The sequence below is a fragment of the Hordeum vulgare genome, chromosome 4H (genome assembly GCF_904849725.1).
Source record: "Hordeum vulgare subsp. vulgare chromosome 4H, MorexV3_pseudomolecules_assembly, whole genome shotgun sequence".
Taxonomy (NCBI): Eukaryota; Viridiplantae; Streptophyta; class Magnoliopsida; order Poales; family Poaceae; genus Hordeum; species Hordeum vulgare.
The window spans coordinates 338,397,781-338,410,531 of record NC_058521.1 but is presented as its reverse complement, the minus strand read 5'-3'; positions in this window follow the sequence as shown (position 1 = coordinate 338,410,531).

Genomic DNA, 12,751 nt, shown 5'->3' with positions numbered 1-12,751 from the left:
TGTGATGACTCAGGAGGATACCGCTACATACCGGTTTTTGTAAAGTATCGCAAAGCAAATGAAATTTATCATGGTAACCAAAGGTTCACTCGAATTTCATTTGTCTACTCATAGGGTTCAACATGGATGTCCACGGTTCCGCTACCATTTATTAAAGGAAGGGGTTTCATTCTTGTCTATGAGTTATCGAACTTACGGGGTCGCAAGCTTAAGGTAATCATGATATGTTGAATATTAGTAGTATGGGAGTGATAAGGACATATTTGTGAAATTGTTTCAATAATATAAGAAACAATTTCGAGAGGACCCGAAAGCGCTTTGGGATCGCCGGAAGGGTTCCACAAGGATTGGGTAATCCCGGGTATTACCCATAAGCGATATATATGTGGAAAAATGTTTCTGGGGATGTTAAATTATATATATAACATTTTGAAAGTATTTAGAACAATTTTGTATTTAATTAAATATCAACAAGCCATAAAAGGCCATGTGGGAGGTTCCTCCCTTACCTAAGGAAGGGAGACAAATTGAGGAGGGGGGAGTCCAACTCCTCCTCCCTTGGAAGACTAAAGTGGAGGGATTTCTGTCCCCTTGTGGCACCCTCCCTTCCCCCTCGAACCTATTTATACTTAGGTATTGACCGCTATTACACACACAAGTTTTGGAGCCTCCTCTAGTTCTTAAAGTTCTAGTTTGTCCTAGTTGACTAATTAGAGCTAGGTCTAGTTTCTATAATCATCATACTTAGAAGCCCCGTGTGGCTCTAATATCCAACCTCTAATTCTCCAACAACAATCAGATCTGGACGGTGAAGCGGTGCCAAATCATGAGACAACACGCTTGCAACCAAGTAGAGAGGTCATGCTTTCAGTCTTCAGTTCGAAAGATCGTTTGTGGGCGGTTTGGACGATCGTTCATATATGATTTGAGGGACTCGAGGTATGATAGACAACGTCATGTTCTTTTGTCGCCTCAACTCAGTCATGGTAATGATCATAATCAAAACTATTATTGTATCTTCATAGTGTTCCTGCTTGATCGTAGGGCGATTTTTTTGTTTTCTACTATGGTTCCAAATAGTGGCTCGTGTGCCAAGAAGACCGCACATGATGCAACTTCTGGGAGTGGTGGTTGATCGCGGAGCGATGCCGGCTTGATACTTGTGATCTGCATTGGGATTTTCCCCAAGAGGAGGGGATGATGCAGCACAACAAGGGTAAGTATTTCCCTCAGTGAGAACCAAAGTTATCGAACAAATATGAGAACCACACAATTTCTCTTGGGGAACGTTCCATGGGAAACAAAAAATTTCCTACGCTCACCAAGATCAATCTATGGAGACAAACATCTACGAGAGGGGGGAGTGCATCTACATAACCTTGTAGATCTCTAAGCGGAAGCGTATATAATGTGGTTGATGTAGTCCCGCGATCTCGTCATGATCCATCCCACGATCCCATCACGATCTGTCCTGATCTAGTGCTGAATGGTCGACACCTCCACATTCAACACACGTACAACTCGATAATGTTATCCGCCTTGTTGATCTAGCAAGAGGGGTAGAGAGGTAGATGAGTTCTCCATCAGCACGACTGCATGGATACGGTGTTGGTGGAGCTGATCCAGCAAGGCTTGGTCGTGCCCTGCTGAATCAATCTAGAGGCAGAACGAACTAGAGGAGGGAGAGAAAGTTGCGCCATGACCTAATTGGGTGCGGCTGCACGCCATAACCTAATTAGGTGTGGCTGCACGCCATACCCTTTTCGGGTGGGGTTGCTTCTCTCCTCTCCACTATATATAGGAGGGAGGCTAAGGCTGCACCATGACCTAATTGGGTGCGGGCTCTAGCAGGAGTCCTCTCCTACTTGAACTCCTCTCCACCTCCTCACTTTGGGCGCATAGGCCCATAGGGGCTAGCCGTCCAGCCCACCAAGGGCTGATGCGCGACCTCTTAATACTATGTGCCCCCCCCCCCGGGATGGGTGGCCCCTCCCGGTGAACCCCCGAAACCCATTCATCACTCCCGGTACTTTACCGATAGTGCACGAAACCTTTCCGGAACACGTATACCTCTTTCCTATATATCAATCATCATCTCTGGACCATTCGTGAACTCCTCGTGACATCCGGGATCTCATCCAGGACTCCGAACAACCTTCGGTCACCAGCATACATAACTCAACTATAATGAAATGTCACCGAACCTTAAGTGTGCACACCCTATGGGTTTGAGAACTATGCAGACATGACCCACTACACTCTCTGGTGAATAAACAATAGCGGGACCTGGATGCCCATATTGGCTCCTACATACTCTATGAAGATCTCTATCAGTCGAACCACGATGTCAAGTATTCAATCAATCTCATATATTGTTCCTTTGCCCATCGGTATGTTACTTGCCCGAGATTCGATCGTCGGTATCTCCATACCTAGTTCAATCTCCTTGCCGGCAAGTCGCTTTACTCGTTCCTTAATACAAGATCCCGTGACTAACTCCTTAGTCACAGTGCTTGCAAAATCATTGTGATCTTGTATTACCGAGTGGGCCCTAGAGATACCTCTCTGTTATACCAACCCAATAGACACCCTCGAAGATACTTGTAGAGTAACTTTATAGTCACCCGGTTATGTTGTGACGTTTTATACACCCAAGGCATTCCTCCGGGATTTGCATGATCTCATGGTAATAGAAACAAATACTTGACATGCAGAAAATAGTAGCAATAAACTTACATGGTCGCATGCTACGTTCATAGTTTGAGTCTTGTCCATCACATCCTTTTCCTAATGATGTCATCCCGTTATCAAATGACAACTCATGTCGATGGTCAGGAAACCGTGACGATCTTTGATCAACGAGTTAGTCCTTAGAGGCTCACTAGGGACAATGTGTGTTCATGTACCCACACATGTATTTGAGTTTCCAATCAATACAATCATAGCATGGATAATAAACGATTATCATGAACAAGGAAATATAATAATAACTTATTTATTATTTCCTCTAGGGCATATTTCCAACAGTCTCCAACTTGCACTAGAGTCAATAATCTAGTTCACATCATTATGTTATTCACACCTAATGCTTGTGACAGAGGTTTTAGTCAACGGGTTTGAACCTTTCAGATTCGTGTGTGCTCTAAAAATCTCTATGTCATACTGTAGATGCTGCTACCATACTTCATTTGGAACTATTCAAAAGGACTGCTCCATTATACGAATCTGGTCTGCTACTCACAGTCATCCAGATTGGTGTCAAAGCTTGCATCGACGTAACCCTTTACGACGAACTTTTTTGTCACCTCCATTATCGAGAAACATTTCCTTAGTCCTCAAGTTACTAAGGATAATTGTGACCGCTATCCAGTGATCCATTCCTCGATCACTCTTGTACCCCTTGACAAACTCATGGCAAGGCAAACATCAGGTGCGGTACACACTAGTAGGAAAAACCTTATAGGTAGGAGCCTAGTAGTAGCGATGGAAAATAGCATGCACTGCTGCTACTTAGCAGTAGAGCTGGCTCCGCCAGGCGCTACTCATAATGGTCGTAGCAGTAGCGCTTGATATGCAAAAAGCACTACTGCTAAACGTGGCCCGACAACTCCACTGACGGTAGCAGTAGTAGCAGTGCGTGCACATAAAAGCGCTACTGCTAAGTTTAATAGTAGTAGCGCTTGTCTAGAAGCAGCACTACTACTATTGGGTCCCACTTAGCAGTAGTGTTGCTTTCTAAAAAGCTCTACCACTACGCGTGGTTGTGGGCAGCTTTCACCCCGACACCCCTCTCCCCCTTCCTCCCTCCTTTGCCCTCTCCCCTCTTTTCTCCTCTCCTCTCTCTAAGTTGCTTCTCCACCATTTTTCCCCTTTTCTATTTTGTTTATGCCTCTCTTCTCTCCCCATTAAGGCCCCCTCCACACTAATTATCCTCCATAAATGGCCTCTTCTAACTCTACCTTTCACATTTATTTGGCTCTCCCTCCTTCCATACATATAGATCTAGCTAGCTAGGTCATCTCTCTCCCTCTCCACTAGTTAACTAGAGTCATCTCTCTCCCTCTCCACTAGTTAGCTAGAGTCATCTCTCCTCACAACAACAAGATCTAGCTATTTACTTAGCCGTGCACAATCTGATATATATAGGTGAGTAAAAAGTTGTGCATTTCAATAATGCTAATATGTGTGTTTGCGATATGAAGGCATTTATTTCCGTTTCGGCGAATTTCGAGCAAACTCGAGATGTCCTATTTTAAGGCAAGGTAATGCCAAAAAAAATTATGACTTTGATGCATGCATGCATTTTGTTTATAACCTTTTTTCTTATTATACCGTGCAGTCATGAAGGTGAGTGGAAAGAAGGTGGAGCGATACTTGCAATCCGCGGTGATGGACATGTATGCAAATAAACGGACTAGGATTAGATGTCCGTGTAAAAAATGAAAAGAAGGACTGGATTTGAACCCTCTTGATGGTGGACATTTAAAGGCCCACTTGCTTATCAATGGTTTCATAGATGGCTATACTCGGCGGATAAGTGAAGATGATGATGAGGACGTCCACATGGCAGGGAATAACGACACGAAGACGATGGCGCCGGACACGGCGACGGTAAAGAGTCTGAACACGGCGGCGGGGAAGAGTCCGGACACGGCGGCGGAGAAGATTTTGTACACGGCGAAGAAGTAGAGTCCGGACAAGGCGGAGAAGAGGCAAAAGACAGGCTGCAGACTTGAACGCTACTAAGTTTAGTCGTGCAGGATCCTCATGTTCGAGACCTCCTTCGCAAGAGTACGACTAGTGACAGAGTTGCTTCTAGAGAGGAGGCCAAGTTGGCGCAACTTGAAGTTGACTCGAGGACTCCATTATATGACGATTGTGATCCCGAGGTTACCCGCTTAAGTTTCATGCTAGAACTTCTAAAGACAAAGGCCAAAAACAAATGGACAAACAAAAGCCTCGATGAGCATTTGAAGTATCTACATAATAAAGTTCTTCCCACGGGGAACCTGTGTCCTACTAGTATCGATGAGGCTAAGAAATTCGTTTGCCCTCTTGATCTGCCACACAGTAGATACCATGCATGCATCAACAATTGCATCATTTATCTGGGGAGCACGCGGGAAAAACCAGGTGTCCAGAATGCAATGTTTCTAGGTACACGAAGGAAGGACAAGAAAGCTCCTATGAAGTTGTATGGTACTTTCCGATCACTCCCCATCTACAACGGTATTTCATAGATCCTAAGGAAGCAAAGCTAATGCGCTGGCACGCAGAGAGGAAGAAGCCCGATGATGGAGATGATCCAAAGCTGAGACACCTCCCAAATGCTAGCAAGTGGAGATCATTCAATGCCAAATATCGATTTTTTGGAGAATATGCAAGGAACATTGTGTTTGGTGTGTCTACCGATGGCGTGAATCAGTTTGGAAACCACAGCACCAACCACATCACATGGTCCGTCTTTGTATGGAAGTACAACCTCCCCCCATGCAAGTGTATGAAGACAAAGTACATAGACATGAGCATTCTGATTCAAGGGTCTAAACAACCGCGAAATAATATTAACCTGTATATGGGGCTTCTGAAAGAGGAGCTAGACACTTTATGGAAATCGCCGGTCAAGACATGGGACGCCAGCACAAGAGAATATTTCTATATGAGAGCTGCGCTGATGACGATGGTGCACGACTATCTCGGTTACGGGTAACCTTAGGCCAGGTGTGCCATGGATACCGCAGATGCACAGGTGCATGGATGATATAACGTCTTAGCAGCTTAGGTCAATGAAATATGGCGGGTCTAGGAAAATCGTGTACATGGGGCAACATAGATGGCTCGAATAGGATGACCCGTGGAGAAAACGTGGAGATCTATTCAATGGTTTGGCTAAGCATCGAGGACCTCCACGTAAGAGGAGCGACACCAAAATTAACGAGTTGTTGAATAACTGGCAACAGTGCCCCGTGCCGGGAAAGATGAAAAGGCGCCAGAGCCGCTGCTGAAGGTAAGGGAAACGAGGTCTGGTTTCTAGGACTTGCAGTATTGGTCGAATCACGACAGACCTCATTGCCTTGATCAAATGCATATCACGAATAACGTCCTCGAGAGATTTCTTGGCGCACTGTTGAACATGCCGGAGAAGACCAAGCATGGGACGAAGGCAAGGAAAGACTTGGAATATTTGAAGATCAGGGGGGTCTCCACATGCCCCGTAAAAAGTCGAGGAGGAGATGGAGACGGAGACGACGGCGGGGCCAAGGGGGAGAAAAGTAAACAAGAAGGAGGAGAATGGTTGCCCCCCTTCTTGCTTCACCTTAAGTCCAAAGGAGATCGATCAATTCATCAAGTGCCTTACGGGAATCAAAGTCAGTTCCGATTACTGTGGGAATATAAGCAGATTTCTAGACACAAAGAAGAAAAGGTTCAGCGGGATGAAGTCTCATGACTCTCACGTGATGATGACGGAGATACTCCCGGTTTCCATTAGAGGAATAAAGGAAAAGCACGTACGTGAGACGCTTACACGTTTGTGCAACTTCTTCGATGTTATCTCTCGGAAGTCCATCAGTGTGAAGCAGCTCCGAAGGCTACAGGAAGAGATCCTTGTCATACTATGTGAGCCTGAGATGTACTTCCCGCCCGTGTTCCTGGACGTCATGGTGCATCTCTGTGTCCACATCGTGGACAACCTCATCGACCTCAGGCCAACATTCCGTCACAACATGTTGCCGTTCGAGAGGATGAATGGGGTCATCAAAGGATTCGTTCGTAACATGTCCCGTCCCGAGCGGAGCATCGTCTAGGGGTATCTGACCACAGAGTGCATCCCCTTTTGTGAGAATTATATAGGCAAAGAAGACCCTGTTGTTAGTTTGCTCGTCAACAAGCACCATGGGAGGCTCTGAGGAGAAGGTCACAACAATGGCAGGAGGGAATTGCATGTGGACTACTCGGATCGACGGGACGACTTTGACAGGGCTAACTTAGTAGTGCTATAACACCTAGATGTGGTAGATGATTATGTGACACTTCACAAAGAAATAATAGCAAAGATGTACCAAGTTACTATAGAGAACAATGCCACTTTCTTGCGTTGGTTCAAAGAGCAAGACGGACATGCAAAAGGAACATCGTCGGAATGGATGGAGTCGCTAACCGATCCGACCAATCCCAGCAGTGTTATCGTGAGGAGATGCAAATGGAACATTGTCGGAATGGATGGAGTCGCCAACGAGGAAGACTATGACCAATACGGCAACCCGATGAGGGAAGATGACGATGACGATGAAGCATACGTGAAAATAAGAATCAAGACAACATTACCTTAGAAAGATCGTACTACATGGTGCAGGAAAAGAAGAATCAACACAACGAACAAAAAAGGAACGAAGCTCAATGTAAAACGTCTTCGATAAAGGTGAGAAACAATCATTTATATATATGTATGTATTTTGTGTACGAAACCACACATGGTTCCGGTAATATTCGCTCAGTGTGGGAGGGAGACGTACATTCTCGTCGTCGACTCCGTGCGATAGGCCGTCGGCAGAAAAACTAAAAACAAAAACCAAAAAAAAAGGGAGAAAGCAATACAGAATAAAAGTAAACAGAAAAGGAAAGAGAAATAATAAAAAGGAAAGTAAAATAATAAAAAATAAAAACAAAAAATACTATTAAAAAGGAAATGTAATAAAAAATAATGTTAGCAGTAGCGCTGGATTGGTAAACGCGCTACTCCTAACTTAGTAGTAGTGCTGTTACCAAACCAGCGCTACTACTATTTGTCCTAGGGCATTTAGCAGTAGCGCTGGATTAGTACCACCGCTACTGTTAGCTTAGAATTAGCGCTGGAACCATACCGGCGCTACTGCTATTTGGAGTTAACCGGGTCCAATATTTCCCTAACTCCCCCACTCCACCTCTCCGTTCAATCCCCTCTCTCTCCTCTCCCTCGCGCGCTCTGCGTCGCCGCCACCCGCCAAAGAACATGCCGCCCGTCCCCGCGCGGTTCCTGCCCCCCTCATTGACTTCATACCAGCCCTCCAAGCGCCGTTGCCCCCTCCAGGTGCTGTCACCCCCTGCCCTCCCGCTCCACTAAGCCCCCCGCCCCCTCGTCCTTCCTCGCCCACTCCAGTTATATCAGCTTCACTAGCAGCAACATGGTGGTGGTGGTGGTGCCTATCAGCTTCACCAATCCTATAAATAAGGTGGTGGGAAATATGTTGCTAATGCTGGAGAACGTTGTATAGGAAACAAAAAAATTCCTACGCACACGAAGACCTATCATGGTGATGTCCATCTACGAGATGAGATTTGGATCTACGTACCCTTGTAGATCGCACAGGAGGAAGCATTAAGAAACACGGTTGATGTAGTGGAACGTCCTCACGTCCCTCGATCCGCCCCGCGAACCGTCCCACGAACCGTCATGCGATCCGTCCCACGATCCATTCCGATCTAGTGCCGGACGGACGGCACCTCCGCGTTCAGCACACGTACAACTCGACAATGATCTCGACCTTCTTGATTCAGCAAGCAAGACAGAGAAGTAGATGAGTTCTCCAGCAGCATGACGGTGCTCCGGTGGTGGTGAAGGATCTACCCCTGCAGGGCTCCACTCGAGCTCCATAGAAATACGATATAGAGGTAAAACTATGGTGTCTCGATCTGAGTTGCACGTGGCAAAAGTTGTCTCAAATCAGCCCTAAATCACCACTATATATAGGAGGGAGGGGGTGGACGCTTGCCTTGAGGGCCAAGCCCTCAAGGGTGCACCGGCCAGGGAGGAGGAGGAGTCCTACTCCAATCCTAGTCCAACTAGGATTGGAAAGTGGAGTCCTTCCACTACTAGAAAAAGGGCTATAGCTAATATGGACATTAATCGCGCACCATGTATGTGGTGCGCCACTGCTATATAGCAGTGGCGCACCAGATACAGGTGCGCAATTATTGTCCATATTACTAATGGCGCACCTTGTGTGTGGTGCGCCATTACTATCTTTATCCTGGCCCCACACCCTTTCCTAGACTTATCGGTGGCGCACCAGGGGAAGTGCGCCATTACTAGCTTTAACTAGAAATGGCGCACCACATCCACGGTGCGCCACTACTAACAATTTTTTTCAGTTTTTTTTTTCAAAACTACTAATGGTGCATTCTTACGAGGCGCGCCATTAGTAACCCTGGTTACTAATGGCGCATTCTTTGTAGGTGCGCCATTGGTAACCTGGCAGTAGTAGATATTTTTGACACCCACTTCACACTCACTTTCCCCCACTTCATTCTTTCCACCCCTACCAACCTTGTTGGTCTTGGCTGCCTCCTCCTCCCACCTCATTTACACCATATATTCACCCAAATTAAGTGGTTAAATTTCCTTTTTTTGATAGGTAAGTAAGGGGAAAGCTTTCTTTATGTTCTAGATCTACTTTTTTCTCCCTCCAATGTGTACACACTTTTTATGGCCTAGATCTATGTATGTTTGTGGTGTTGCATATGTTTGTGTTTGCACGTACCGGTATTTGAAATGCGATAGTTGCCAATATTTTGCCAGAATGTTGATTCATTTCCGTTTTGGCGAGAATTTGGCACTATGGATTCTTTTTGGTCTTATTTTAAGGCAAAGTCATGCCAAATTTTTTTGGTTCTAAAATATCGTTTTTCTCTACCCCGCAGGCGACCATGCTCCGCACGATGACCGAAGGCATTGTGAATAGATTTTTGAGCTCTGCGAAGGCCGAGATTCTTCAAAAGAACGAGACGGAGATAAGATGTCTATGTCGAAGATGCAAGCTGAAGAGCCTTATGGACCCGGATTCCAGACTGGTGCGGGACGACCTGCTCGTGCGTGGTTTCATGGATGGCTATCGGTGGCAAGGTGATGAAGATGATTATGAAGTCGTCCATGGGTGCCGGGCAAGAAATAAGGAAGGGCAGCAAGACAATAACGGCGAGGGAGGGCGAGAAGACGAATAATCTCCAGGACATGATCACGAAGTAGATGCAGGACACAGTCATCATGTTGAAGATGCCGAACATGATGATGAGGAAGATCAAGACAAAGGGCATGATCATGAAGATGAAGATGCCGGAGCAGACGACGATGGACCATCGTGGGCTGGGTGCAGGACCCTCATATTCAAGAGCTGCTTCTCAAGCAGACGGGTAACGCAAGAGCTGCCGCCCGAGATAAAGCCAAGCTGGATCAACTGGACATAGAAGCGGTTACTCCATTGTATGAAGGATGTAGGTCCGAGGATACCGGCCTGAAAATAACGCTCATGGCTCTGGAGATGAAGGTAAAACACAAAATGACCGACACATGCTTCGACGAGAACATGTCATTCTGGCACGAACGTCTTCCCATGGGGAACAAGTGCCCGACTAGTTTCGAGGAGGCGAAGAAAATCGTGTATCCTCTGGATTTACCGCACGTGAAATACCATGTGTGCATGAACGATTGCATCTTTTATCGGGATGAGCACGCGGAGTCTACCATATGTCCGGTGTGCGGCGTCACTCGATACAAGAAGAGGAAGAAAGCTCCTCAAAAAGTTGTGTGGTACTTTCCGATCACTCCTCGTCTGGAGTGGTATTTCGCGGACCCTAAGCAAGCAGAGCTCCTTCATTGGCACGCGGATAGGGAGGAGAAGAAGCGAGAAGATGACGGAAATGATCTGGAGATAAAAAAAAGACAAGATGCTGAGTCACCCTAAGGATGCGAGCCAGTGGCAAGCGTTGAACTTCGAACACCCAGAATTTGGGGACGATCCGAGGAACATCATGCTGGGTGCGAGTACCGATGGAGTCAATCCGTTTGGCAGCCAGAGAAGCACACATAGCACCTGGCATGTGTTTTAGTGGATGTACAACCTTCCCCCCTGGATGTGCATGAAGAGGATGTACATTCACATGAGTATGCTAATTGAAGGGCCGAAACATCCAGGGAACGACATCAATCTGTATCTCAGGCTACTAAAAGAGGATCTAGACACGCTGTGGAAAATGCCAGCCAATACGTGGGACGCCGCAGCGAAACAATATTTCCCTATGAGAGCCGCATTGCTCACGATGGTGCACGACTATCTCGGTTACGGATATGATGTGGGGCTGGTGGTCCACGGATGTTCTGCATGCGTCGGGTGCATGGATGACACAACGTACCGCCAGCTAGATTGAGATCCCGGGTCTTCGAAAACCGTGTTCATGGGACATCGAAGGCGGCTTCGCGACGATGACGCATGGAGAAAATGCAAGGATCTGTTCGATGGTGAAATCGAACCCCGAAGACCCCCACGTACGAGGAGCTGCGAGGAAATAGACGATCTGTTGAAAAATTGGAATGAGTGTCCACCGCCGGGAAAGAAGCGAAAGGCGCTAGAGCCGCTGCTGAAGGTATGGAAAACAAGGTCTGTTTTCTGGGACTTGCAGTACTGGAAGATCCTCCGTGTGCCGCACAACCTTGATGTCATGCATATCACGAAGAACGTGTGCGAGAGTCTGCTTGGTACCCTGCTCAACATGCCAGAGAGGACCAAAGATGGGCCGAAAGCAAGGGCAGACTTGCAATCAATGGGCATCAGGGAGGAGCTTCACGCAAAACTCCCTAATGATGATGATGATGATGATGAGGCGAAGGACACGGAAAGTCGTCGCAAAGGCAAAAAGGCCAAGAAGATCGAATATGACTGCCCTCCCGCGTGCTTCACTCTAAGTCAGAAGGAGATCGATCAGTTTTTCACCTGCCTCATAGGAGTAAAACATCCTTACGGTTACACGGGGAAGATAAGGAGATACCTAGATTCAGCGGGATGAATTCTCATGAATGTCACGTGCTGATGACGCAGATACTTCTAGTTGCAATCCGTGGGATCATGGACGCGCACGTCCGTGAAACGCTATTTGGCCTATGCAACTTTTTCGACGTCGTCTCTCGGAAGTCGATTGGCGTGAGGCAACTCAGAAGGCTACAGGAAGAGATCGTGGTGATACTATGCGACCTTGAGATGTACTTCCCGCCCACATTCTTCGACGTTATGGTGCATCTGCTGGTCCATATCGTGGAGGATATCATCCAACTCGGACGAACGTTCCTGCATAGCATGATGCCGTTCGAAAGGATGAATGGTGTCATCAAAGGATACGTTCGCAACAGGGCACGTGTAGATGGAAGCATAGCCTAGGGCTTTCTGACTGAAGAGTGCATATCCTTCTGCACGAATTATCTAGGCATCGAGAACCCCGTTGGTCTGCCCGTCAACAGGCACCTCGGTAGGCTCGCTGGATGGGGTCACCACGAGGGTCGTCACGAAATGCATGTCGACTTCAAGGGTTGACTCGCCGACTTTGAAAGAGCAAACCTAGTCGCGCTACAACACATAGACGTGGTCGATCCTTGGGTGGTAGAGCAAAAAAACCTTTATTGAGAAGATGTACAATGACCGAGGCCAACAGAGGATGGACGGAGATAGAATCAAAGAGCACAACTCATATTTCACGCGTTGGTTCATGGACAAGCTTCTGTCGTACCCTTTACATGAGGATTCTTTCACGGAAGAAAAACTCATATTTTCCTTGTCACAAGGCGCCGAGCACAACCTGATGACCTATGAGGCGTACGATATCAACGGCTACACATTCTACACAGAGGAAAAGAACATGAAGAGCGATTATCAGAACTTTGTGGTAACGATGGAATCCTACACCGGTAACGACAAGGACAGATACTACGGAAGGATCAAGGAGATCT